The sequence below is a fragment of the Macrobrachium nipponense genome, chromosome 42 (genome assembly GCF_015104395.2).
Source record: "Macrobrachium nipponense isolate FS-2020 chromosome 42, ASM1510439v2, whole genome shotgun sequence".
Classification (NCBI taxonomy): domain Eukaryota; kingdom Metazoa; phylum Arthropoda; class Malacostraca; order Decapoda; family Palaemonidae; genus Macrobrachium; species Macrobrachium nipponense.
The window spans coordinates 20,217,511-20,242,905 of NC_061103.1; the positions used below are offsets into that span (position 1 = coordinate 20,217,511).

The 25,395-nt window shown below is 48.7% G+C and overlaps 1 protein-coding gene across 1 annotated transcript in view; it reads left to right on the forward strand.

Moving 5' to 3' along the window:
- LOC135213002 (gastrula zinc finger protein XlCGF8.2DB-like) overlaps positions 1 to 25,395 on the forward strand; it is a 105,813-nt gene that overhangs the window by 8,158 nt on the left and 72,260 nt on the right. The gene's annotated exons all lie outside the window — the stretch shown is intronic.

The following is a 25,395-nucleotide window of genomic DNA, read 5'->3' on the forward strand; positions in this document are numbered from 1 at the left end:
TACATCACTGGCCGCTATTTATAAATTTCCTAAAACCTTTTTTGTCCCTTTTAAAGCTTTCATTATTTGTTAATGAGACTTTATGTTAATTACCACTCACGTATTACATCACGAAATAGTGAATTAACTTTTATTTCTGTTGTGGTACTTATCTTATATTACAAACTTTTGCGCGACCCGGAACTACTGACCTGTCCAACTCTACAATGGATTGCCAAGATAATGCGATGCTTCCTTCTGCCAGCAACATCAGGAACTGCCCGGCTTGTGGGACAAGGATGAGTAGCAGGGAGTATGAACCCCATGACATTTGTAGCTCTTGTCGTGGACAGGTTTTGTGACTTGACTTTCTCGTTGCGATTTTGTTTTTTTTTTTTAATGTAGCCTGGTCTGACGAGGTTATATGATTGCCTTATATGAAACACCAAAGAATCGTTGCAGCATAAAAGATCGGTTAAGGAGAAAAAGAAATCGGTAGCTAGAACTGGATCTAACAATTTCTTTGACTTGGGCACTCATGGTTCTGGCTCTTCGGTTTCGGTATCGTACGATTCCCATTCCGAATCACGTAATTGATGCTTTGCCCCCTGGTACAACCGGTAAATAGTGAAGTCATTTCTGATGTAGATTCAAAGATTTTGGCAATGGAAACTAGCTGGAAACAGAATTTTATAAAATTACAGACTTAGTTTAGATAGAGATATTTCAGCTAAGTTTAACAAGCTGTCAGAGAATTTTTGAAGAAGCCGTTACTAGAAATGTCTAACCACTTTTAGATTCATTTTCAGCTCCTCGTCAGGTACCTGTCGACAGCACCATGGGTAACGGTGCGACTGAACCCCGTCGTGGCGTAGGCCTAGGGGGGATCCGGTCTGGGCTGGTGCCTGACAAATCTTTACCCAATGTGTCCCCTGTTAGTCCCGTAACAGTGCCAAAGGGCGCTTATTTAGGAGAAGGGGGGAGGGGTATTAGTGTCAGGCCTAAGATAGCTAGTCGTCAGGATCTTACTTCAGGGGAAGTTTCTCAGTTAGGATGTGACGATGATGATGATGATGACGCGGATTCACGTGATTATTGATGTTTCCTCGAACAGAGGTCATGATGTAGAGTTTGTTCAAGAAACTTTTTTATTTAATTTTGTGGAGTTTTCTTCCTCAGGCGAGGCCTAAAGAGCAGAAGCAGCCTCCGCCTCGTTGTATTACGAAGAATTTTGGGATTTTTTCTTGCACGGTCCTTCCCGGTCACAAAAAGGATGAAAAATTTTTACGTTTTCCCTTTGCTCAGAGGTTCGCGAGAGAGAGGGCGAACGTTGCTGCTAAACTTTCAAAGGTGATCGGGGAAGGGAAGAGGAAGCTCTCTTCTCTTCTACGACACCGGAGAGGAGTTTATCAGGTGGCGGATGATTCTTCATTCTCCCGACCCCCCAAACCAAATCCTGATTTTGTCCGACTTTCGGGTCAACCCTTGCTTTCTAAGGCATCGGTCTCTGTCTCAATCGAAGATTTTATTGCTATGGAGTCTGTTATGAGCTCCTTACCAAGAAGCTCCAGTCCTTCAATATGTGGGTCCTCTGAGGGCTTTTAATGTATATCAAGGACTGCGGGTTTGTTGCCTCCTGATGCTCCTCTTTTTGAGAAATTCTGCTCATCCATTTCAATCGCTTCTGTACATCAGAACGAGCTTGCTGCTTTAATGCAGGCCTTTCTTTTTTCTCTTAAGGCGTAACCTGTATTTGTTCCAGTTACCCTCCTCTGTATCGGAGATTCAGAGAACCCGTCTGTTGTCCTCTTCTCCTTTTGGTGATTTCCTTTTCGATATGTCTGTGTTTTCTGAGGTTTTGAAGGAACATCAAGGTGATGCCTCTTCCCAAGCTCACTGGGCCTTATCAAGAGCTTTTTCCTCTGGTCTTCCTCCCGTTCCTTCAAGGAGTAAGCGTAAGTTTAGGGCCAGATCTGTACCTTCTGCTCCAGCCCAACAACCTCCTTCTGGCTCGTTTTTCCAGAGTACATCTCAGGTTTCTGGTGCCTCTACTTCATCCTCTGGTGCTCACCCTTTGAAACGCGGGAGAGGTTCTTGGCGTGGCTCTAAGGGTAGAGAAAGAGTTCAACCTCCAGGAGGACCTTCTTCTTCTTCTTCCTTGTCTCTGCGTAAGAATTTTCGGAAGTAGGAGTCATCACCTCTGGAGACCACAGTAGGAGCTTGTCTCTCTCGCCATTGGTCAGCTTGGCAGGGGAGAGCGGTGGATGCTTGGGTGGTGGAGGTCCTGAAGGAGGTTACGAGATCCTTTTTGTTTCCAGACCTCCACTTTCCAATCGTCCTCTCGAGTTCAGCAGTTATTCCCCTCACTCAATCAGGGGTCAAGCCTTGGAGAAGGAGCTTTCGGCCCTCTTGGAGAAGGATGCCATAGAGCGAGCTTCTCCTTCTCCCAGGTTTTACTCACGGGTGTTTGTAGTTCTAAAGACCTCGGGTGCCTGGCGCCCCATCATAGACCTTTCAGTCTTGAACAAGTTCATTCTAAAGTCCAAGTTCAGGATGGAGACGGTCCAGACTGTTCTTTCATATGACTGGATGATTTCCATCAATCTGCAGGATGCTTATCTGGAAATCCCCATCCATCCAAGAAGTAGACTTACCTTCGGTTTTTCACGGACTCGGGAGTTTTTCAGTTCAAGACCCTTTGTTTCGGCCTCACCACTGCTCCACAGGTCTTTTCTCAGGTGATGGCTCCTGTTTCGGCTATTCTGCATCAGTTAAATGTAAGGATGCTTCGGTATCTGGACGATTGGCTAGTCCAGGCCGAATCTCGAGAGAAACGTCTCCGGTCAAGGGAGATAGTTCTGTCTCTTTGTGTCGAGTTGGGCATTCGTGTCAACTTCGACAAGTCCAATCTAATCCCTTGCCAGATCATGACTTATCTGGGGATTGTTTTGAATTCCCAGATATTGAGGGCTTCTCTTGCTCAGAAACGGATAGACAAGCAGCCAGTTTCTCTTTGGAGGACTCTCCTGGGCCATTTGTCATCCCTCATCCAACTGGTTCCCGGAGGTCATCTCAGAATGAGGTCCCTTCAGTCGACACATCGCCAGTCATGGAATTTCGTGTCCGAGGACACGATAGTCACCTCTTCTCCACAATGTCGGAAGGATCTCCGTTGGTGGATGCAAGTTCACCGCCTCAAGTCAGGGAAATCTCTTCTTTTGGTTCCTCCGGACCTAATGTTTTGGTCAGACGCCTCGGGTCAAGGTTGGGGCGCACACCTGGGCTCCGAAGCCGCTTTGGGCCTTTGGTTAGAGGAAGAGAGGATCATGTCAATAAATTGGAGGGAACTAAGGGCAGTGTACCTAGGCCTTCTTTCATTTCAGGATCACCTGTTGGAGTCGGTTGTCGCGATCTTTGTCAACAACACCACAGCAGTCTCGTACTTGAGAAACCAAGGTGGCACACAAGTCAGGTATCTTTTCACTCGGGAAGCCCGATCAATCCTGTGTTGGGCAGAAGACAGGGGGATTACGTTGGTCCCTCAGTTTATCCTGGCCACCCATCACCAACGTCTTAGCAGACGCCTTGTCGAGACCCGAACGAAGTTCAAGGTCGGTTTGGACACTTTGCCAGGAAGTCTTCGACAGCCTCAGGAAGAAGTGGCCTGTCACAGTCGATCTGTTTGCCACCCAGATATTCTTCACCCCTTACCAGACTCCTCAGAGTGCCAGGACAGATGCTCTTTTGCAGGACTGGGAGGGACTTCAAGCCTATGCTTTTCCTCTGTTCTCTCTGGTGAGGTCAGTCCTCAACAAAGTGAGGGCAACCAAGCGTCTGGATCTCACCTTGATCGCCCCCTTCTGGCCACAGAAGGAGTGGTTTCCGACCTTCTGGAAGCACTGGTGGAGCCCCCCATTCGTCTGCCAGAGAGACCAGATCTTCTCAAACAACCCCATTTCATCGGTTCCATCAGAGGCTCCACATGCTTCATCTTCATGCCTGGAGACTGTCAGGAGGTTCTCCAAGCACGAAGGGTTCTCCTCCAGAGTGGCGCGAACAGTTGGCCGTGGCGGCGACAGGTGGCTCTTGACCAAAACGGCAATTACCAGAGTCAAATTATTCAGGCTAAATGGTTGGTTTACAGATGTGGTGTAAGTCTCAAGGACAATTCAACTTCAGACCTTCCTTACCGAAAGTAGCAGAGTTTGTTCCGAACACGGCATACAAACCTTCGGTTCCTTTTACAATAGGAAGGTACTAGCGGCAGCTGGAATATAGGTCGTAAGCTTTCGAACAAGGGGTTCGGTAGTTAACTGCTTGTCCGACAGGCGCGCGGCAACGCGCGCGGACTGGGAGGTAAACAAATCACTTTTGCTTTCGGCCTCACAGCGAGTGGACGTGTGTGTTCGACGCTCTCTGCCCGCTCGTCGTTTGCTTTCCTTGAGTATATGGTTGTGTTTGTGTATGAATCATCATTGTAAGTACAATCATTCCTCTTTATTCATCTAATTGTGATTTATTGGTCAATCATGGAATCTCCCACGCCTCGCTACCCACGGAGACTATGCCCGGGTTACCGAAGGGCGTAAATGCGGAAAGTTCCGCTCATTCCCGGAAATTGACCACATATTTTGTGCGCTCGGTGTCGGGGGCGCGGAATGCACCCGAGCCGAGCCCTGTGAAGTGTGTAATAATTGGTCGGAGGACGCAGTGGACTTTGTACGAGGGCAGGAAGAAGCGAAGGCCTGCAAAGGAGTCGTCGGAAAGCTCTCCCGCGACTCCTTTGGTGACGGACACTTCGTCTTCTTTCCTGCCGCCCAGCTCAGCTCCCACGTTTGGCGCCTTCCCCTTCGGGGGGGTTTGGGGGGGTTTCTAGGTCCTTCTCCTCACCGACTTGTCGAGTGTGGAGGAGGGCGCTAGATACCCCGATGTCGTGTTGTACTCTGGGTCCTCTATCCGTTCGTCTTCGGCGCGAGCGGGTAGAGGATCCTGCTAATCACCCGACTTTTGCTTCCTCAAGGTGCGGTTGCCGCGAAGGACGACCTCGGACAGGTGTGGGCATCGTTGGGGCTGCAGGGCGTGCCGAGTGTCCAGGGGCTGCTCTACCATCTCGCTGGCTCTGTGGCGGTCACGCATGCTACGGTTACGACCACCACCACGGGACCCTTATAACGGCCTGGCTATTGCGTCACCTCCTCACTGGTGTACACCCCACACGCGGTCTCTGTCACACCAACTACATCGGTGCAGGGGCCAGTCGCCGTACCACGGGGGAGTGTGATGCCGCCACCTGGGTTTGCCGTGCTGCCTGCGACCGGACTTCGTGTGGCCCGAAGAGCTCACCCCTGGAACCTCCCACCAGTACCAAGGATGTCTGTTGCCGCTGGTCCGTTCCAACTGGACCGCCTGCACAGCCTGCCGTACCTGCCGTACCATGCCCAGACCGCTGTTCACGGACGTGACGTTGACGACCACTGCTGCCGTTCCTGTACCTGCTCCTGCCGTCTCCACTGCTGTTCCTGTGATGCCTGCACCTGCTGACGTTGTTTTTCCTGTTCCTGGCTCCGCTGCTCCCGATGCTGATCTGTTCGGACAGGTGCGTCCGGGCCCTGTTGCTTCGGCAACAGCAGCCCCGGCTCCGCTCTGGATGACAGATCTGACATCGGTCCTGAGGAGGTTGACGAAGAAGAAGAAGAAGGAGGAGGAAGGTGTCGTCGTCATCTTCATCGTCTTCCTTCGTCGTCGTCGGTCGTCTGGCCGCCTCTTCCCCTTTCTTCTTCTAAGGCTCCCCCACCTAAGAAGAAGGTCGCCTCCCCCCCTCCCCCCCCCTAAGAAGTCTCCATTCGGGAACTTCTAAGGGCCCGTCTCGCTCTGGTGAGGACGGGGTTCTTCCGCTGGTTCACCCTGCTCCTTCGGGGGCAGGACCCATCTCTTCTTACCGCAAGGAAGAAGACTACGGGGACCAGAGGAGTGCCGGCTAACACCGGCACTTCCCCTTCACCTGCTGTTAGTGGTTCGACCATGGGCAGCAGGATCTGTCTCGGCCTCTCGTTCGCGAGACGGTACCGAGTGTACGGTCGCCTAACAGCGACCGTGCAGCTTCTAGGAACCAGACCTCTGAGCCAAGCTCAGCGTCAGGTTTCACGGCACGGAGCGGAAGACTGGTGACAGCGCTCACGCGACTCTCACCAGACCAGCTCTCGCTCTCGCGGCGAGCAGCTGGCTACCCGGCGGGCGGACGTGACGGTCCATGACCGGCCACGGGCTGAGGCTGGGAAGAGGTCCCCCCCCACCCCCCGTTGCGACCGGCACCAGCCACGGCTGGTACCAGCGACGTGACGCGCCGTGAGGATACGCACGGTCTCACCATGACAGTGAGCTCGCCGGTCGCCTGGACCGTCACTCTCACAGAGAGCGATCGGGTGTACGGCAACCAGCACCAGCTCCTCTGACACACGAGACCGGGGAAGCTGTTCTCGGTCCAGCCGTTCTCCACAGCGAGACGGCTCGACTAGGTCTGCAGCTCGATCGCCACCGCGGGTTGACGATCGCCTGCAGTCTTCCAAGCCCACTGGTTCTGCCAGCGGAGCGAGGAGGGAGGGCGTCAGGTCTGCCTCTCCCATACCTTCAACCTCCTCGGGTTACACCGGGAGGGGCGAGGTATTGAGGAGTGATCGTGATTGGGGTGCGCCCCTCAGGATCCCCACCACGTCGTCCTACGTACCAGGCACGGTTCTCGGACCAGCCAGGTCGTATGCACAAGTGGTGGAGGAGACCGAGAGGGGTCTGTCGCTGTTCCTCCCCTCGAGGGGAGGAGGGTTCTCGGGAGATGCTCCTGTTTTGAGGACTGGATGGTCCGGACTCACCGCAGGACGCAGTCACTCCTGAGATCCAGAGGAACTTTAGCCGAGGTTATTTTGCGCTGATTCGTCAGCACAACGACCACTAGCGGAAGGATCGCCGCTCCCACCATCCGAGCCCACGTCCCGGCTCGAGTCGTTCTGGGGCCCGAAGAGGGAACCCAGACCGACGGTGGGTTTGCCGCGTTCCGAGCTTGCAGACTCAGTACTGGACCAGGTAGAATCGCTTGTCTCCAGGGCAAGACGGTTCTCTCAAGTCTGGCAGGTCGAGCAAGCTGCTTCCACCTCCTCTGCTGCGACAGCGGCGTTTTTTACGTGCCATCTGAGGACCCGATGCCGCCCAAACAGGTGAAACCCGGAGTTAGCCAGGCTGACTCCGGGTGTGTCTCTGCAGCAGCTCCTGTCCAGAGAACCTATGGTTCTTCGCAGCAAGAGGCACTCGGCCTGGAATCTACTGCCATGGCAGCTTTCCAGGCCGTCTCTGGTTAGATCTGTGGGTCCCTCACAGTATCTAAGGTCGCAGCCAACTCCGGGGGAATTTCTACCGAAGATGACTCGGGCCTTTAGGAGACTTTGCCAGTCTGGGGGAAGAGCTATCTCCTTCCTTGCCCACCAGACGGTGAACCTGTGGGCCAACCCTGGTTCTCCGACGTAGGGACGCTGTTCCTTACTCGGGTTTCCAGGGCGGGCCGGGCGTGAAGCGGCGTTGGGACTTCCGCACGCGGTCCTTTACGGAGTTCCACGTCTCTCTTCCCAGGAGAGATGGTGGACGCTGCGGTGGGGGACAGACGGGCGCACTGACGGACAGTGACCGTTCTGGTTCACCAGGCAGTCTCGAAGGCTTCTGTGCAGCCTCGGACTGCGGCAAAGTCAAAGAGCTCGGCTAGCGCTTCCTCGGTGGGCTAAGGACGGTAGCTGCGTCGAAGCCCTGGGGAAAGACTCTGTCTTCTTCGACTTCTACCAAGGGGAGCCGTAACCAGCCCTCCTCCCCAGCCCTCCTCCTCCCGTGGAGGTTCTGGGAAGAAGTCGAAGAAAGGGGGGAAACGCTAGGGACTGGCGTTCCCGTTTCCCCCTCACCTGCTGCCGGAATGTGGGGGGGTGCCTGGGCCAAGCCATGGGCAACTTGGCAGCGCTACGGCGCCGAGACCTGGATTGTAGATGTCCTTCGGGAGGGATATCTATTACCCTTCGAATCTCGGCCACCCCTCACCCCTCCACTCCAACCCCGGTCCAACAGCAGTCGTACGTTCCAGGGTCATCGAAGGACGTAGCATTGAGACAGGAGATCAAGACCATGCTGAGCAAGAGAGCTGTAGAAATCGTCACGGATCAGTCACCGGGCTTTTACAGTCGAACTCTTCCTGTGGAAAAGTCTACGGAAGGCTGGCGCCCGGTGATAGATCTCTCTCCTCTGAACCGGTTTTGTTTGCCAGACCCGGTTTCACGATGGAGACGGCACGTTCAGTGCTCGACTCCATCAGGGAGAACGATTTCATGCTTTCAGTGGACTGAAGGATGCGTATTTCCAAACTACCCATTCATCAGTTCCTCCAGAAAGTACCTCCGCTTCATCCTCGACGGGACGGGGTGTACCAGTTCAGGGCACTTTGCTTCGGTCTCTCAACCGCCCCACAGGTGGTTCACGCGAGTGTTCAACTCTGGTGTCTGCTTGGGCCCATTCGCACGGGATACGTTCTGATGAGGTATCTCGACGATTGGTTAGTCCTGGCGAGCTCCCGCTCGCAGTTGCTAACAGGACAGGGATCGACTGCTCGAGTTCTGTCGCGATCTGGGGATCTTTGTGAACTTCGAAAAGTCCGATCTCGAGCCCAAGCAGAGGATGAAGTACCTGGGTATGCTGATCGACACGGTAGCAGGGCGAGACTCTTCCCCGCAGACTCCGCGGATCAGCAGATTCAGGGAGGCAGCCAACCAGTTCCTGTCTCGGCAGGAAACAGGTAGCTCAGCGATGGCCAAGTCGTGATCGGACCACCTGTCGTCACTCGAGAAGTTAGTCCCACCGGGCGTCTTCACCTGCGGTCTCTTCAGTGGAGACTAAAGGTAGAAGTTGGTCACAGGGCGACGGATCCCCCAAGCTTTCCCAGTGTCACTGACACCGGAGGTGAGGCAGGACCTAGCCTGGTGGCTGGACGACAGGAACCTCTTAAGAGGAGTGGCCTCTCGCACTCCCCCCCCGGACGGGATGCAGCTGTTCTTCAGACGCATCAGACCGAGGGATGGGGCGCCACACCTGAGGAAGTTGCTGACTTCAGGAGTGTGGGACGCAGAACGACAAGCACCTTCACATCAATGTACTGGAAACTCAAGGCAGCGTTCCTCGCTCTCCAAGAGTTTTCCAGGACCGCTTGATGGAGGCAAACTCAGTGGTGTTGATGTGCGACAACACCAACGGTAGTGGCCTACGTCAACAAACAGGGGGGCCTAGTGTCCTCTCCCGTTGTACCAGTTGACTCGGCAGGTGCACGAGTGGGACCGAGGCACAACTCAATAGAGCTGTCGGCACGCTACATTCCAGGGAAGAGGAATGTAGTAGCAGACACGCTCAGCCGTCGGGATCAGGTGGATAGGGACCGGAATGGTCTCTACACCAGGACGTGGCGGAAAGGCTCTTCGACCTGTGGGGGCGACCAGTCGTGGATCTGTTCGCCACCGGCACAACAGGAAGCTCCAGGTGTTCTTCTCGCCGTGCCGGACCATGGGCAGCTGCAGAGGACGCTCTTCAACACCCGTGGGACAACCTCTTCGTCTATTGCCTTTCCCCCGTTCAGCCTGATTCGCGGAAGGTGATCAGTCGAGCACTGGTCACCCCGAATCTCAGGATGATCCTGGTGGCTCCCAAATGGCCACAGGCCATTTGGTATCCGGACCTCCTGCTGGCTCTTCTCGCAGGATTTTGAACCGAGAGAGACCCTCCCCCTTGGACACAACCTTGCTCGCCCAGCACACGTCGAGCGGTACCACCGAGCAGTCCAGTCCCTACGTCTTCACGGCTGGCTGTTATCCACCAATCTCTTGCGACGAGAGGCTTTTCTCGTAGCGCAGCAACAAGAGATGGCTGGAAACGTTCGCTCAGTCCTCTGCAGCTGTGTACCAGGGGAAGTGGGCCGTCTTCTGTGGTTGGTGTCGTAGACGGGGTCTATCTCCTCTCAGAGCCACTCTTCAGCAGGTAGCGGATTTCCTCGTTTTTCTTCGCCGAGAGAAGCTCCTCTCAGTCCCACAGTCAAAGGATACAGAGCCGCCTTGGCGCTCGTCCTGAAAACAAAATGAGGGGATTGGACATCTCGAACTCGTTCGAGATCTCCTTGCTTATGAGGAAGCTTCGAAAGGTCTTGCCCACCCAGGGAAACTCAGGCCCCCTGCGTGGGATGTGACTCTCGTCCTTAGGAGTTTGACTCGAACGCCGTTCGAAGCCACCCTCCGGAGTACGTCAGACAGGGATTCTTGGACCCTCAAGACCCTCTTCTTGCTGGCCCTGGCATCGGCGAGAGAGTAGGGGAACTTCATGGTCTTTCCTATGATGTACGACATTTCCAGGGGATGGGGATCTGTGACGCTCGATTTCGTCCCGAACTTCGTTTGCGAAGACTCAGAAAACCGTCAATCCCTGACGGACAGGTTCGAGTCCTTCACGATTCCCTCCCTAATGGACTTCACCGATAATGATGCGGATGAGATGCTGCTTTGTCCTGTGAGGGCGCTACGGCGCTATCTGAAGAAAACTCGACACCTCAGCCTGAGTGTCGACGCCTCTTCGTTAGCACCGGGGTAGGAACAAGAAAGAAGTATCCAAAAGAACATCTTTCATTATGCTGCGTGAGGTCATCCTACAAAAGGGGGGGGAAGTGGATGCCTACAAGAGTCAACCCATGACTTTATATTTGCTCCTGTACAGGAACAAGTTCTTACATTGCTGGTACGAAGAGATACGCTTGCCTCTCTCTTAGTACTCGGTCCAGAGGTCTGACCATTGATCCTGCGGTGCACACCCCGATCAATCGGACAGAGGCTTGGATCCCTCCCTCGCTCTTACGACCAGGGAGACTTCCAAGGTTGGGCGAACACCCGTCTGTTCACAAAAGGACTCAGATTCCTCCCACCAAGAAGTGAGTCTTCCTATTGTAAAAAGGACCGAAGGTTTGTATGCCGTGTCGGAAACAAATGACAATTTGTCCAAAATTGCATTTTTTCCTACTATACAAACCTGAGGTCCTTTTACACATAGCCCCAACCTCATGCCACCCCCCTCACTCTGCAGTTTTTGCTTGGGCCAAAAGCCAAAAGTGATTTGTTTACCTCCCAGTCGCGCGCGCGCGCAGCCTGTCGGACAAGCAGTTAACTACGAACCCCCTTTGTTCGAAAGCTTACGACCTATCCAGCTGCCGCTAGTACCTTCCTATTGTAAAAGGACCTCAGGTTTGTATAGTTAGGAAAAAATGGCAATTTTGGACAAATTGTCATTTTTAGTTCATTTACATCATGACAGGGCCCTGTCACCTTCGTGCATTAAGGGTTATAGGTCGATGCTTTCCTATGTTTTAAAGGCAAGGCTCCCTGAGATCTCTTCATCTTATCTTATGTCATTAGAGATTTACTTTGATCCTTTTCCCTATCTCGACCCAGTCCGCAGTGTTCTCCTCCGACATGGGACGTTAACAAAGTCCTTCAAGCCTTAAGGTTCCCTCCGTTTGAGCCTCTGAATTCTGTCAAATTTAGGGACCTCTCTTCTAAGACACTCTTCCTTGTCTCGCTGGCTACAGCCAAGAGGGTGGGTGAACTGCAAGCACTCTCTTTTCTGGTTGCCAGATCTGGACAAGACATGATTTGTCATACCTCCTGAATTTGTCGCAAAGACTGAATCGTCTGATAATCCCATTCCCAGGTCTTTCGTACTGAAGTCGCTGGTCGACTTTGTCGGTAATTTAAATGAGGAATTAGTTCTTTGCCCTGTTAGGGCGCTCTCATGCTATTTACGCTGCACGAAGGACATTCAGGGTCGTCCCCATCATCTGTTTGTTTCACCCCGAAATGTCAAGAGACCTATATCAAAGAATGGTGTATCCTTTTTTCTCTGTGATCAGATCGTTAAAACTGGTGGTTCGGTTGCCTGTGAAGACCAGACGCCGAGAGCACACAATATTATAGTAGTTGCTACATCAGTAGCTTTTATGAAGAACGTCTCAGTCGCCAAGGTGCTTGAGGCGGCGACTTGACGTTCTAATTCTGTTTTTGCCTCTTTTTACTTGAGGGATATTTCTCTAGTTCTAGGTGACCTTCGTTCTTTGGGCCCGTTGGTGATGGCAGGACAGGTCGTCAGACAGGATAATTAGGTAGTCTTCCTGTTGTACGTTTGGTTGCTACCTGTATATTATTCATTAATTTTTGTTTTGTTGTATATATTTGTTGTTTTTTTATTTTGTATTATAACTCATGGCAGTTTTTGGCTTAGTTATAATGGGAATTAGGCAGTTTGGTATTAAGTGTTGTTGATGACAAGGACTGACTGCTTGGCAACTCATGCTGCTTCCATTGTCAGTGTGACATGGGACCAGCCACTGGGTTGTCGGCACTGGCGACTACGCTTCTCCCAGAGTCGATGCCGACCTAGGACTAGCCACTGGTTCACTTGTCCTGACAACTCATGCTTCTTCCACTGTCCTGGACAGGGAATTAGTCGATGGATCGTCTGCTGTCATCTGGTGACTCGCTCACCATCTACTTTTTGTCTCACCTGTTTTCTCGGAGTCAGACACTCGTGCGAGATCAGGCGACATTTACTAGCCCTGAGTTTCTTGTTGACGAAGTCGGTTGCGTTGATACACCCCCGATGATCGTGTAACATGAGACCAGGTTGGACTGTCAGGCATTCGTCCTTCGGGACTGAATCGCCTTTTTGCTCCATGCTCCTTTCTCTTGGCACCAGGAAGCTAGAGTCAGGAGTTGCTCATGAGCCGATTCGCTGCTGGCGACGTTGGGTTGCGTTGATACACCCCCAAGGTTTGCTTAGCTTTGAATCGCCCAGACAGTCCAGACACTCATCCTTCAGGGAAAGAATAGTGCTTGATAGTCTTCAGGGTGCAGCCTTGCTGTCCTCGATTCGTCTGACTGGTCACCTGGTCGGTCACCTGACTTTAGTACAGACGGACTGACTATGCACTTACTCCTTGTCCTGTGCTAACGCAGTTCGGCGGCATTATGGTAGGAGACTTTGAGTTGTTAGTATCTTAGACCTTTGGTTGAGTTTTTAACTGCCTATGATATATATTTCTTTGATTGTTTTATGTCCTATTCTGTCCGAAGGGGAAATTGTACTTAGATTTCCTCCTCCTTTTCAATGTGGTTAATCGGGTTAGATAAATTATATTAAGGTTATGTTTATTAATATGGAATTTTTATCCTAAAATTAATATTAATAATACTTACCTGTATAATTTATCTAGTCCCATCCATCCTACCCCACGATCTGCCTATCACAACTGATTTTCAGGGAAGGTTTTGTAATTGTCAACGGCAGCGCTGCCAACTGGCGGACAGAATAGGAGGTAACAGGGTTGCCAATGTGGTAAATTTTGGTGCGGTTTTGGGGGATTTAGGGCTAGATAAATTATACAGGTAAGTATTATTAATATTAATTTTAGAATAAAAATTCCATGTTCGTGTCAACTTTCCTCATGCCATGAGGGTTATCGTCTGGTTGGAACAATACTGGGAGGAGGGTAAAAGATAACATAAGAACAGACACACAGTTCAGAACTACTTAGGCAAACATAATATACCTGAATTCCTAACTCTACCGGTTTACATACTAACATCGGTGAATTGATGTTAGTATGCAATATTTTGTTCATGAAACTTACCTGTCAGATATATATAGCTGTATTTTCCGAAGTCCAACAGAATTTTAAAAACTTACGACACACGTAGTGGGAGTCAGGTGATTAGTACCCATTCCCGCCGCTGGGAGGCGGGTATCAGGAACCATTCCCATTTTCTATTCATATTTTTTCTGTCGCTGGTGTTGTAAACAACTGTTTGCAGCACCTCCGTCTGGATTTTGGAAACTTTAGCTACTTGAGTATCCCTTTTTGGTTTTTTGGTTATATGACTTTGGATCGGTGGCTAGGCACACGTTATTTCTGGATTTAATTGATTTTGGCTTTGATTTCTCTTTTGATTTAAGATGTCTGGTATTAGTTCCGCTAGCGCCAGGTTTTGCTCTAGGAGCGAGTGTAGAGGTAGGCTACTGAAAGCTTCAGTAGACCCACATACATTGTGTAAAAGTTGCAGGGAGCATGATTGTGTGTATGAGGACTGCTGCAAGGAGTGCACGTCTCCTCAAGGAGTGCTTTTCTTCGTCGGAGGCTTCCTCCCCGCGTAAGGGGTGGAGCTCTCATTCAGTGTCACGCCCGCTGAAAAGGAGCGTTGGTGATCGGGACGCTTCACGTCCAAGTTTTTCGCCCGAACGTCGATCTTCGCCTGACAGCGTCTTCGCAGCTTTCCCGCCGCAGAAGAGGAGTAGAGAGTCATCGGACGATGACTCTTTTGAGCGCCCCAGTTGCTCCAGAGTGCGTGAAGAGGCGGTTCCTGTGAGAAGGAAGAAGGCGTCCCCTCACCCCTCGCCTTCTCGCAGGATCAGCCCCTCCCCTGAAAAGGAGTCTTCTCTGACCCAGAGGATTCTTCGATCATTGCAGCAGCAACTTGCTGATGTTCTTGCTACGAGAGAGACGCATCCACGTCGTCGCAGGAAGGATGACAGGCTGCCAGTGAAGAGGTCTAGGCAGTCTCCCTCTCCTTCTCCTCGCTCGTCTCTCTCTCCCTTTTCGTCTCCCTCTAGAGTTCATACAGCTCCCCGGCGGCTCTCTAGAGGACGTGATGAGCTTGTTTCTCGCTCTTCTCGGGAATCGGTATTACCTGCTCGTATGCTTTCGGAGCAAGTACAGTGTGAACCTGACGCTCGGTCGGACGCCAGGCGAGCGCCAGAAACAACCAGGAGTGCACTTGTGGATGCTAAGCGCGCACCAGTGGACGCCGAGCGCACTTCAGCGGAAGTCAAACGCGCGCCAGTGGAAGCCAAGCGCGCGCCAGCAGACGCCAGACGTGTGAGAGTGGACGCCAAACGCGCGCCAGTGGAAGCCAGACTCGCACCAGCTGACGCTCAGGTGGATGCGGACGCAGTACCTCATCGCCGCCCACTCTTTTTAGAGAATTCTATTCAAGTGTCTTCGCGTCTTAAGGAGACACAGAGTTCCCGTCTCTTCTTCTCCGGTTCAAGAGACAGCGTTGCCTTCAACTTCTCAACGTTCCGCTTACGTATCATCTTTACTTCCTCCTACTTCTCCTGTAACGGAAGAGGAAGTTAGTGACGCTTCAGTCGAAGCTGACGATGAACAGCCGACGGCTCCTGTCTCTACAGACTACCAAGTCTTGACTCGTCTTCTTCAATCTGAGTTCGGGGACACCTTTTATCCTGAAGCTCTGCGCTCTCCCTCCTCTCAACTTTCATCCTCCAAGGCTAGCAAGGTCTCGGGCTTTGTGAAGATGAAGTCACTTTCCACTAAGAGGGCGTTACGCAAGGTCCATGACTGGATGGAGAGAAGGAAAGCTTCAGGAAAGACCTCGTTCGCTCTTCTGCCTTCAAGACTTAGCGGGAAAGCGGGCATGTGGTACGAGACGGGAGAAGACGTCGGTATTAGACTTCCCGCTTCTGCACAGGGGGACTTTGGGAGCATCGTAGATGCCTCGAGGAGGTCTCTCCTGTCCTCGTCGAAAGTCGCCTGGTCTCCTAACGAAATGGACTATCACCTTAAAGGCCTCTTCAGGACGTTAGAGGTCTTCAATTTTCTTGATTGGTGTCTCGGAGTGCTGGATGCCAGGTCTAGGAGTACTGATTCCATTAGCCTGGGGGAGCTGTCCAGTGTATTGTCTTGCATGGACAAGGCCGTCAGGGATGGTTCAGAGGAGTTGACAGCTCATTTCTGCACGGGTCTCTTAAAGAAGAGATCCCTGTTCTGTAATTTCGCAGCAAAATCTGTCTCGCCATCGCAAAAGGCAGATTTGCTCTTCGCTCATTTTTCGGACCATCTCTTCCCTCAGGCTATGGTTAAGGACATTGCTACCAGCCTTCAAGAGAAAGCAACTCAAGATCTACTAGCCCAATCATCTAGGAGACCTGCGGGCCCTTCGTCTTCAGGGGTCTCGAGTCCTAAGAAGTCGAAGCCCTTTCGGGGTGGATCTTCCTCGAGACCAGCCACTTGAGGAAGAGGCACTTCCAGAGGCAAAGCCCCCGCTCTTTCGAAGAGCAAAAAGTGATTTGGAAGTCCTTCAGTTGCCGTAGGAGCCAGGCTTCAAATTTTCGCGCAAGCTTGGGAAGAGAGAGGTGCCGACGCTTGATCGTTGGACATCGTAAGGAGGGGTTACCGAATCCCGTTCCTAAAGTCACCCCCGCTGTCTTCGACACCCAGGGATTTGTCTCCCTCTTATCGAGGGGAGAAGCAACAAGTGCTTTACGATCTGCTCGATCAGATGATCGTAAAACAAGCGGTGGAACAGGTCTTCGACCTGGATTCTCCGGGTTTTTACAACCGACTGTTCCTGGTGCCGAAACAGTCAGGAGGGTGGCGACCCGTACTAGATGTCAGCAGCCTAAACCTCTTCATCATAAGCAGAGGTTCAAGATGGAGACGCCTCAGTCAGTGCTTGGAGCTTTAAGACCGGGAGATTGGATGGTGTCACTAGATCTCCAGGACGCGTATTTTCACGTCCCCATCCATCCCCAGTCAAGGAAGTACCTGCGGTTTGTCCTGAAGGGGAAGGTATTCCAATTCAGGGCACTCTGCTTCGGTCTAAGCACGGCTCCGATGGTGTTCACCATCCTTATGAAGAACATTGCGAGGTGGCTCCATCTTGCGAAGATCAGGATCTCTCTCTACATGGACGACTGGCTTATTCGAGCCTCATCGAAAGACCGGTGTCTGGAGGACCTTCACACGACCTTGTCGTTAGCGAAGTCCCTGGGGCTTCTGGTAAACCTCGAAAAGTCACATCTGACCCCTTCTCAATCCTTAGTCTATCTGGGGATTCAGATGGACTCAGTGGCTTTTCGGGCTTTTCCGTCCCAGGGGCGACAATTACAATGCCTAAGCAAAGTGTTAACCTTTCTGGGGAAGGAAACATGCTTGGTGAGGGAATGGATGAGTCTGCTGGGGACCATTTCCTCACTGGAGAAGTTTGTTTCCCTAGGGAGGTTGCACCTCAGACCACTTCAATTCTTCCTGTCGAACAACTGGAAGCGCGAGAACGACCTAGAAGCGATCTTGTTGTTGACAGAAGAGGTGAAAGAACACCTAAGATGGTGGTCAGATCCGCGGAAGCTTGCAGAAGGACTTTCGCTCAAGCTTCGGAACCCCGACCTAGTGTTGTTCTCCGACGCGTCTTCCACAGGGTGGGGAGCAACACTAGGGGGGAAGGTGGTGTCAGGCACCTGGAGAGGGGAACAGATGTCCTGGCACATAAATCTCAAAGAACTTGCAGCAATTCATCTTGCGCTCCAGTTCTTTCAAGAAGTAGTCTCCAACAAAGTGGTGCAGATCAACTTGGACAACACTACGGCCCTGGCATACCTCAGGAAACAGGGAGGAACCCACTCTCAGTCTCTGTTCGTCCTTGCGAAGGAAATCCTATTGTGGGCGAGGTTACAAGACGTCACTATCCTGACAAGGTTCGTATCAGGAGTGGAGAACGTACGAGCAGACCTTCTCAGTCGGCAAGGTCAACTGCTGCCGACAGAATGGACCCTCCATCAGGACGTATGCCAGGGGCTGTGGAAGTTGTGGGGATGTCCTCTTGTGGACATATTCGCAACTTCCAGAACAAGGAGATTTCCGCTGTACTGCTCACCGGTTCTGGACCCGGGAGCAGTAGCAATAGACGCCCTTCTTTGGGACTGGTCGGGACTAGACCTATACGCCTTTCCCCCGCTCAAGATCCTACGGGAGGTAATGAGGAAATTTGCGGCATCAGATTGAGCGATGATGACCCTCATCGCCCCCTTCTGGCCGGCGACCGACTGTTTCACAGAGGTAATGTCCTTCCTGATAGACTTTCCGAGGACTCTGCCCCTAAGGAAAGATCTACTCAAACAGCCCCACTTCGAGAGGTACCTCAAAAACCTCCCTGCTCTGAGTCTGACTGCGTTCAGACTATCCAGAAGTTGGCCAGAGCGAGGGGTTTTTCAAGATCTGTGGCAAAGGCGATCGCCACTGCAAGGAGACCTTCCTCGATTGCAGTGTACCAATCCAAGTGGGCTGTTTTCAGAAGTTGGTGCAGGAAGAAGGGCATTTCCTCCACCTCAACCTATGTGAGCCAGATAGCGGACTTCCTTCTTTACTTGAGGGAGGAAGTGAAATTAGCGGTGCCTACGATAAAGGGCTACAGGAGCGTGCTTTCCGTAGTCTTCAGGCATAGAGGACTGGACTTGGCAAATAACAGAGACCTTCATGATCTCCTCACATCTTTTGAGACTTCGAAGGTTCCTCAGCCTAAAGTTTCATCGTGGAACTTAGACTTGGTTCTTAAGTTCCTGATGTCAAGCCAGTTCGAACCGCTCCACTCAGCTTCGCTTAGGAACCTGACGAGAAAGACCCTTTTCCTAACTGCTCTGGCGACGGCGAAGAGAGTTAGCGAGATCCAGGTTATAAGCAAACATATTGGGTTTAAGGATCACAGTGCTGTATGTTCTTTGAGCCCTACGTTCTTAGTAAAGAACGAAAACCCTTCCAATCCTTGGCTGACGACGTTTGAAATCAAGGGTTTGACAGAGATCGTGGGACGTGAACCGGAGAGAGTCCTGTGCCCTGTCAGAGCTCTCAAATTCTATTTAGAAAGAACTAAGGACTGCAGAGGTCTTTGTGATAACTTGTGGTGCTCTGTGAAGAAACCAGATCTTCCCATGTCTAAGAACGCGTTCTTGAGGAGCACTATTAAAGAGGCCCATGCAACATGCAGTGATAGTGACATGAAACTTCTTAAAGTGAACGCCCACGAGGTGAGGGCTATCGCAACCTCGGTAGCTTTTCACAAAATTATGGCACCCAGTGACATTTTGAGTGCCACATATTGGCGAAGCAATTCGGTGTTCGATTCACACTACTTGCGGGAGGTGAAAGCAACATACGAACATTGCTACTCGCTAGGACCATACGTTGCTGCAGAAACTGTTTTGGGGGCAGGAGGTAGCACTCATCCTATCCTTTAGTGGTTAGGTGAGTTTTTGATATTGTGTGTTTTTTGGTTGTTGGGTCGACCTCCTGGGGTGGATCTCCCTTCCTTTAGTCTAGTCTAGTGGGATACCTTTGGTAGACTAGGCCAGGTGGTTGTTTTTTACTTCATTGCCCTCATTGTATGGTCAATGGTCTAGTCACATCGTGGTCACGCCCCCGTTGACAGATCATCCGGAGTGCACCAGCTATATAGGTCTCTACCTCGCTGGCAACTCTAGTAAGCAGAAGCAGACTTGGGTGACAGTAATCACGAAGTCAGCTATGCTAACAGGTAAGGAACCAAGATATCAATTATCTGCATGTATATGTTTCCTAAAATCTTCTATTCTGTCTCGTCCCACCACCAAAGGTGGGATTCAGCTATATATATATCTGACAGGTAAGTTTCATGAACAAAATGATATTGTAATGATACAGTAAAGTTTGTTCATACTTACCTGGCAGATATATATATTCAAAGTACCCACCCACCTCCCCTCAGGAGACAGTGGAAATAAAAAATATGAATAGAAAATGGGAATGGTTCCTGATACCCGCCTCCCAGCGGCGGGAATGGGTACTAATCACCTGACTCCCACTATGTGTGTCGTAAGTTTTTAAAATTCTGTCGGACTTCGGAAAATACAGCTATATATATATCTGCCAGGTAAGTATGAACAAACTTTATTGTATCATTACAATATCATTTTGATGATTTCAGGCTAATTTTCTCCTGTACGGTATTGTGCTTGTTTTCTGTTTTAGCATCATCATCTACAACAAGCAGAGATGAAAGCATTTGGCTGTATAGGAAAGGGTTTGGTAGGTGCATTCGCTGACTCCAGTGTTGCCAACTGTGACAACCTGACTCCGCCAAACATGGCAGTTTTTTCTGCTTTGTTGGCAGCACTGGTTGGTTCACATAACATCCCTTTTTGAGAGTGATTGTGATGTATGTAAACCGGTAGAGTTAGGGATTCAGGTATATTATGTTTGCCTCAGTAGTTCTGAACTGTGCGTCTGTTGCCCCCCCCCCCCCCCCCCCCCCCCCCCCCCCCCCCCCCCCCCCCCCCCCCCGCCCCCCCCCTACCCCCCCCCCCCCCCCCCCCCTTCCCCCCCCCCCCCCCCCCTACCCCCCCCCCCCCCCCCCCCCCACACCAAGTATCATCCAAACCAGATGATAACCCTCCTTCCCTTTATCGCTTCAATTCGTCACTGCATAACAATTATTCCTTTTCAGAATAGCTGCCTACTTATCTAGAGTGAGTTAGCCTGGTGATAGCACAGCTCTCACTTCTCAGTAATCAGCTCTTTTAAGTGTTGTGCAGTCTCTCCGACTGTCATCATGGTTACGTGATGATATCATGCAAGAAACCTCGACCTTTCCCTTTCGTGCAGACGACACCACTGTTGTCAAGGTTACTTGGTGATGTCATACAGAATCCTCTCCCTTCCCCATCCAAATACACATTCACTCCATCCGACACTTTCTCCTGGCATTCTGTGACGTTGCTGACATTTTGGCATGCTGTATACCACCTTTTCCAGCTTAGTTCCTCCATTTGGACTTTAGGTGTTTACACCATGTTTTGGTTGATTCTCGTTTAGTATTTAAGTGGTACATAGCTCGATTTGTTCCATATTCACTTCCTTTTGCCAGATATGAATCCAGTAACCAGGGCTCTTTTGTTTTGCTACCTTGTCTCCTGTTAAAACTAGTAAGAAGTTAACTCTGATTTTGGTAAGGTACATTCTCAGAAGTAGAATCTTCGGGAAAAGGATGAACAGCCGAAAGAGTAAGCTAGGTAACTGTTTAGTGTTTTATAGCTCTGCTCCTAACACAAGGAGTGTTTTGTACTTGCAACTGTGTTTATAGAGTGTAGCGTGAGTTCTTAGGAACCAACCAAATTAGGCAATGTGTCGGCATGTTGCTTGTTTAAGCTATTCTTCAGATGCAATCTTGGAAGAGTTCCCTTCATTCTGGTTCTTGGATGCTACTGCCTTTTTCAAGTTTTGAAGCTGCTTCAAAGTTATGTTATGACTTGCATACGATTTATGTTTTTTAACCTTCCTCTGTTCACCTAGAAGGCCCTCCACTGTTAGACTTGTGTATCAATAACTTTTTTTTTTTTTTATCCTGGTGCTTGTCCTGTGTGATATCCAGCACTCATTCCACTAAGTATCCTGATTTAAGCTCTACCATTATCTTAGGTATGTAAAGCAGCTTCATGCTGACTGGAATATTGCTCATGATTTAAAGTTTGAAGAGGTTTTCAGTCTTTTATGCTGGAAATTTCATCTTCTAATCATGATTTACATTGAAATTTAGACATAATCCTTCAGATGTTAACAAAACTGCAGTTAAGCCCTTTGATAAGACATCACTTAAGGACTTTAAAGACACTTTTCTTATAGCTCTTATTGCAGCAAAGTGTATGTATTAGTGAGCTTCAAGCCCTCTCTTGCATGGGGCATTTGTTCTCGTAGCAACCTCTCTCTTTTCTTTCATTGCTTAGAGAAAAGATATACGTAGAAGAGAAAAGATATATGTAGAGGTGGAAGCCCTTCATAGTTGTATTACAATGCCTAATTTAACTGCTTTGGTAGGCAATAAAGAAATGGCTGTCTTTATGTCCAGATTAGAACTATTAAGAGTTTATATTAGTGAGCTTCAAGCCCTTTCTTATTCTTTGGCTTTTGCTCTAGTGGTAACCTCTCTCGTTTCTTTCATTGCTTGGAGAAAAGATTTAGAATTGAAAGTCTTTCCAAGATTTATGATAGCACCTAATTTAACTACTCAGGTAGCTATGAAATAATAGCTGTTTTATGTTGAATTAGAACTCTTACATGTTTACTTGGACAAACATAACCTTTAATAGAAGTTAAGGCCAAACACTCCTATGTCCAAGGTGGCTAAAGTCAGTGCACACACAATTGATTCCTGAGCTTTTACCATTTTTGGAAATAATCCTCATTGCTTCCTTAGTGTAAACGTATCTATTTTCTTTAAAACCTTTTTCTAGAGAAGGTTGTCTTGCAGCTCATGGGAGATATAACTGTTTTTTTCCTCATTATTTGAAAATGTCCAATTTTAGCATGAGGTTTAAAGCCCTTAGTCCTATTGTTGCGGTGGGGACACTTTCTCCTGAACCAAATATGATAGTAACTTTGTTCTTTGTCTTATTGTAGTTATAACGAATCCTGCTATTGAATTTTGGGAGCATGAAGGGACACATTGGTGTATAGGTGTGTACCTTCATATATGAAGGTGGTAGTTATCTTTAGTTTTGGACTGTCATTATGGGCTCTCGACTCAGGCAGAGGAGTCACAAGTACTGCAAGGATCCTCTGACTAGTCTATCTACATAAGGATCCTCTGACAAGTCTCGCTACGTAATGATCCTCTGACAAGTCTTGCTACGTAATGATTCTCTCATAAGTCTCGATACATAAGGATCCTCTGACAAGTCTTGCTACTCAAGGATCCTGACAAGTCTCGCTACAAGGGTCTTACTTCTTGTTGTGGTTCCAACGTCTAGGGACTGTACTTGACAGTAAGGATCACATATCAGGCAGGAATGTTGAGAAGCTGAGAAGCTTTTTTCTCCCCATTAAAAAAGATTTTAGTTCATTTGGCTGAGCATTGTTTCTCTGGCTGCACTAACCCACCATCCTCATTCAATGTGGTAGTCAGCTAACTTTAACAGTGGGTAAGATTCATTCCAAGTAATGATAATTTTCTTGATGAAATTAATTATTTGGATACTTACCTATTGTTAAAGTGGAAACCCACCCAGCCTCCCCACATCTTAGTAGGTGGTCATGAAGAAATCTGACCTGAACATAAACAATCCAGCACCATCTGGTGGGAACAGTTGATTATAGAGACAGTCCTGGCTGGTTAGCTGCTCATATTTTGATTTTTTAAAATGTCAATCACGCCTAATGGCATAAAGATAAAGCTAACTTAACAGTAGGTAAGTATTCAAATAATTAATCTTATCATAAAGATTATTATTTTCTCAGTTCAGTGATACACTATTGTTGCAGTAATCTCAAGTAAGCATCTAACCCTTGGTTACCTGTTGACATTTTGTAATCAGAGCGGGTATACTTTGTAATGTCATTTCTATCAATCTTTCTACAGTGCAGCATAGAGTATTTTATAGTATTTTTATTTGCTAAATAGGCTTTACTCTCTTGGTGTTCAGTCTTATTTGAGTTGAATTGACAGTAACAGCATTGTCATACTGTACATATATGTGTTCCTGTAATTACTTCAGCTTGAGAACAATGACTTTGCTTTCCTAGTTGTATGTCAAGTTAGATTTAATGGGGAACAGTAGACACTTGTAGCTGAACTGAAGTATCATTTGTTATTTGTTCATATACAGAACAAACTTTTGGTCTTAACATAGGAGGGGGGGGGGGGGGGGGGCGGGGGGGAATTTCTCTAGCACCTTGCTGGAGTCCGGTTATTAATAGAACAAGGTTTTGGTGGGAACAGGAGATAGCCAATAGGGAAGGAGGTGAGCAGATCCTGACCTGGCTTCCTCCAATATATGCTGTGATGTATCAGTTCTCTCGTACTGCCTTCTTTTCTTGGCAAGAAGCCGGTTGTTTTAGCTCTTCCTGCCCAATTTATGGCTTGGCATTCTGGTCTTTCATTCTGTTTTTGGTTTGTGTATTACTGAAAAAATCTGTAATGTAAATAACTTCAGGTGTGTGACATCATCAGTCGCTTGTATACCAAAATATCAAAATGTTAATTTTACATAAGTAACTTACTCAGTAATTACTTAGCTAATAATTTCTTGCCTCAGCAGCTTGAAAATTCAAAATTTTATGCAAGTAACTTACCAAGCAGTTAAATAGCTGAACGCTTCCTACCTCAGCAGTCCAAAATTAAAATTTTGTGGTGGCACTGCCATCGCTAGTGTAGATGAACGGGACCCGCCCACTTTCTGGATAGCCAGGCACAATTTAGGAGAACCTCCCAGTTTGTTTCTGCTGGCTCCCAGTTAACATTAGTAGTTGTATGCAGTCCTTACTTCATCTTGTGGATATTTTCCTTGGGATTTAGCAAAGTACAGTGGTACCTCGAGATACGAAATTAATCCGTTCCGAGACGGCCTTCGTATTATGAGTTTTTCGCAACTTGGAACACATTTTACATGTAAAATGGCTAATCCGTTCCAAGCCCTCCAAAAACACCCCAGTAAATTATATTTCCAGGCCTAAAACACATGTTCTAGGGTTACGATGGAAGAAATATGACTCCAAAAAGGCAAAATACTGTACATACTTGAGTATGTTCAACCGCATTTTTACTGCATATATTAGGACTTTAGCATATGTCCCTTAGCAATAAGCCTAGCCTATGTTAGCGTTGCTACTGTAGCCTAGTATATGATTCTGACATCTAAACCTAAGAAGCTAAAAGCTTAGAATATGCCAATAAAATGTATAAATAATCAGTATGTACTCATTTCAAATAATTATTAATTAATCATTAACTATAATACACAAACAAACAAAAAACAAACCTTCCGATCGATTGTTTACATCCAGCTCTTACCCGTCTTAGAGTATCGAACGAGCGCCAAGCAATCATTTTTCCTAGCACACAGTAAGCCATAAATTGTCATTAGTATCTCTCTTCAACTAATGAAACCACCAAACAGTATAATAACCATTCATTTCTATTCTTTATTCTATCTTTACCTAATGAAGATACCGAGTTACTGACAGCTATAATGAAACATGCGTATACGTAACGTAATAATAAAACAGAAGAAGAATTCTAAAAAATACGTATTTGTTGGCAGTCTGATTTATTTTATATTTTATGATATCTAATTCACAATTTTTTTTATTAAATGTATTGCATGTACTCATTTCAAATAATTATTAAGTAACCATTAACTATAATAAACAAACAAAAAAAAGCTTCCAAACGTCTGTTTACATCCAGCACTTACGAGTATCGAACGATCGCCAAGCAATCACTTTTACACAGTAAGCCATAAATTTTCATTATCTCTCTTCAACTACTGAAACTACAAACAGTATAATAACCATCATTTCTATTCTTTATTCTATCTTTACCTAATGTTTTCTTTATTAAACGTGGATTGCATGAATAAGTTTTTCAATTTACAGCAACCTTTTACCAATAGAATACTTAAAGCACAAGGGGTAGATGCTGACCAATAGGAGAGCAGGACCTTATGGGGTGACTAGCATCAGGAACCAATGGGAGAGCAGGAGGATGGTGGCGA